Source organism: Notolabrus celidotus, chromosome 22 (genome assembly GCF_009762535.1).
Source record: "Notolabrus celidotus isolate fNotCel1 chromosome 22, fNotCel1.pri, whole genome shotgun sequence".
Taxonomy (NCBI): Eukaryota; Metazoa; Chordata; class Actinopteri; order Labriformes; family Labridae; genus Notolabrus; species Notolabrus celidotus.
The window spans coordinates 13,802,379-13,806,618 of record NC_048293.1 but is presented as its reverse complement, the minus strand read 5'-3'; positions in this window follow the sequence as shown (position 1 = coordinate 13,806,618).

The window sequence follows — 4,240 nt, the reverse complement described above, 5'->3', positions numbered from 1 at the left end:
CACAGCATACTGTTTTTTTTTTTCTTTCACGCAGATCAGGGGTCTCTCTTGAAAAGGCTGCAGATAAGCAGAAGAATCCTAGACTGAATCAATAGGTCAGAGTGACCCTCAGACTCTGAGCAGACAAGGTAAAAAAACAACACCACTTGAGTTTGTGAGAGAGGTGGTAGCTCTGGACTCTAAATAGGAACGAGGCAACAAAAAGAGGCTTCAGCACAACAAGCACTTATTGATTAGGTGCTGTTTGAGGAATCACAAATAAATCGGTCGAAGTCTTATGTGAGCTATAGAGGCTGCCCAGAGTAATATATCCTGTCCGCACTATATGGTCTCTGAATGTTATCTGCAGGTGTACAGACAGGTTTAGAGCCCCTTATTAAAGTCTGTTATGTTATGAGCTTGTTTCACATGAAGCCTAATGAATGAGTTTAATAACTTGATAATAGAGTGGCAGTATAACATTACATAAGTGCAGTAAACTAGATCATCAGATTGCATGATGTATTTCTTGGAATACAGAGATAAAAGTTGAAACAACTTCATCATGAAGTTATGTGTGAGGCTCTTAGTTCACTAAATGACATAGAGCTTAGCAAATACCAACATTAAATTCTGTCACATAATGTTTTGTCTAATACTTCTATTCCTCAGTCTATTACATTGGTCCATGTACTAGGACAAATCAGTCCTGGTAGTTTCGGTTCAGACTGGCCCTTCAAAACAAAGTAAAACTGACACACCTCCTTTTATACAAATGATAAAACATTAACCCAAACCCCTACAAAGCTGACAAGTAGGGCAATGAACACAGACATCAGTGTGTACTCACTCTTTCTTGACTGTCTAGTAATCAGAGGTTAGGAGGGGCTAACTGGGACACATCTGAGCATGTAAACCATCCTTTATCGTCCTTAACTTTTAAGTATCAAACCGTTAAATTCCTCCAGGGACAACCAGATTGCACATATTGTATCAGTTAACAAAAAAGGAGTTTAGATTAGTTTCTGTCTGCATCAAATTGGTAAGCATTGTGGCAAAAATGTTACAGATAATTTAATTTGATGGGTTGAACATGTAGGATCTTAAAATATTGTATCCTGTCCTGCAGTCCAGGTAACTGCAGATGAGCTCGTGAGTGCCTCTAAGCTGCTGATCCCTGCGAAGTAACTTAAACCATATAGGGCTGTGATAAAAGCAGCTATGTTAACATTTTTGACTTCCCTTCATTTATTTTTAAATGTGTGTCAGCTGCAAAGCCCTAGCAAGAGGAGAGAGAAATGAGGACATAAAAAAAAATATTTCACAGACAGGCTGATCACCTGGAAATGTTCAGTATAATGTGATTTATAGCAGATAAGCAGGCTAATGTTTGTGACTTGGCTATAAATTATAATACTCAGTGTAATGTTAATTCGTCCCACTGGTAGTCTGATTTGAATCACTTGCCATGGAGCATTCATGCCAGTGAACTAAGGAACTTATCTTTTAAGCTGTATACATTAATCAGTTTAAATCAATAATATCTTAAAATAAATATTTTGTGTCAAGTTGTTAATAGATTTAGTTGGTAGGTGGATAATAAGTGGGATAATGTGAGCAGGTGGTTGCAAAATAGAATCGCAACATGGAGAGAGAAGACCCCGGCTTCATGTCGTGCTCACCCTGTCAGGATTCAAATTCGCAACCACCTGCTCACATTATTACCACCCACAACTAAAGCTAGCCCCTTCCCCCAACCCATCCCTGAGTACACCACTGGCTGTATGTACTGGATATGGTTTAAAACTGGTTGGATTGGCAACTTTTTTATCTGCCCAGTAAATATAAAGTGATACCATAAGTTACATGTAATTGTAAAATACAATATTTAGAGCAGGTTGAGCAGTGAGGATCTAGTCAGTAACTGCTTTGTCAGTGGCCTCAAGTGTCAGAAAAGATCTATACACATAGGAGAAAAGTGATTGATACAGATTTATCAACCTAAAGATCGGTATCACATGGATCACTACATAATTTAATCTCTGTACTGCAGTATAGGAGCTGTATCATTATACTGTGGTTCATGGTACAGTATGTTTAAGAAAAACACAATAGACTGTGTTGTTGTATTAGCCACACAATTAGGGTATAATGATACAGAGATTATATTTTATTTTATGATAAATTGTGTGTGCCTATGAAAAACATGAGTGTATCACTGTATCTTTAAATACTACACATTGCACCTGTAAATACTACACACTGTACCTTTAATTAGCCCACACTGTGCCTTTAAATTCCACATAATGTGCCTTTAAATAGTACACACTGTACGTTTAAATACAACACACTGTACCTTTAAATGCCACACATTTCGCCTTTAAATTCCACATAATGTGCCTTTAAATACTACACAATGTACCTTTAATTACCACACATTGTGCCTTTAAATGCTACACATTGCACCTTTAAATGCCGCACACTGTACCTTTAAATTCCACATAATGTGCCTTTAAATACTACACAATGTACCTTTAATTACCACACACTGTGCCTTTAAATGCTACACATTGCACCTTTAAATGCCGCACACTGTACCTTTAAATTCCACATAATGTGCCTTTAAATACGACTCACTGCGCTTCTTTATGAACTACAAACTATACCTTTCAATATCACACACTGTACCTTTAAATCCTACACACTTTATCTTTAAATTCCACATAATGTGTCTTTAAATACTACACACTGTACCTTTAAATACCACACACTGTATCTTTACAGCTTAACAGGTGTAAACTGATTCATCCAACAAGTGATATCAAAGTTTCTCTGAAGATATATTGCACTAACAGTCAAACTGTTATCAATAAGGACAAATTTTCATATTTAAAATAAAAACATTAGTCAAATACGTGCCAACTGTATAGCTCCCAGTTTTTATACAGCTTCTTTCTAAGTGCTGAGACTCCCTTATTACTTAGTGCCTCTTTTAAACACAGTTTCAATCCTGAGAGGTCAAACCCATTAGCCATTTAGTCCACCACCCAGTCCAGAATCTAAATGATTGTATTTTTAATTAAATTCAAAATCTAATTAAAGCTTCATAGACATTACTGGTGTACATAGGTCCCGCTTCTCCTCTTAGGCTTATGGCTTCTGTAAAATGTATCAACAAACACTTAGTGGGTAGTCATGAAATTGGGTACTGGCATTTAGGAATTTTGAAAGGTTAAGAGATCACCTTTTATCTGCTGCCATAAATAATGTTGAAAACTTAAGTTAACAGCCATAATGTTAAATTATTGACAATACTATCAGCCTCATGTGTTATTTCCTGTTATTACTAGTTGGCTTGCTAGAATGCTAAATATAGATGTTGAACATGGGAGACACTATCTTGAAAGTAGAATACTAATTAGCAACATGCCAGCATTCCATTAGCATTCACCATCTGTACACCTCTGTAGGATTTCATGCATAGAAACACTGCTATTCATGAGGACTGGGTTTACTATATCGCCTGTGCAGAGAAAGTATTCAGAAGAGGTCTTTGTGAAGTGTTTTTATATTGTTCATTTTAACTGCAAAATTTTGCCTGCAGCTTTGTCATGTGATGGAGTTGAAAAATCTGATTCAGATTATCAGATTTCAGGCACAATAAATGAAGGAGAAACAACAAGAGAGGAGCCCAGAGCAGACAGGTCCAGAGTTTTTATTATTTGGTACCCATGAATAGATAGCAGGTGCTTGAGTGTTTTGGTGTGCCAGTAGTCATCTTGCTGATTGAGAAACTAAAAGCACAAAATGCCCTGAATATGTTTACATGCATAGTAATGTGCCCATATCATAATAATAATAATAATAATAATAATAAAGTGTGCTTTTGGATAATGACATTTAGCCAATTTACATCTACAACGCACCCTGTACATAGTGTCATAGTGTTTGTGCTGAGAGTAACATTTGGTACATCGACTCGAGCTTAGCATCTCTCTCTACTTTACACTCAAGAGGTTACTGGTTTATGATAACAATGATGCTTATGACATGTACAGTGCATTGAAATGACTCTAATGGAAAATAAGCGATGATTCACTCATTCAGCAGTGTGACTGTAGCAGTCACTGGCCTCATGGTGGAGCTGTGAAACTACAATTCCCTTAGTCCAAGCACGTTCTGTCTGTAGAAGAAGTGTGAAGCAAGAGCAGAGCACAGAGGACTTAAGGGTCAGTGTGCGGCGTCCATAACGGGTCAGTTA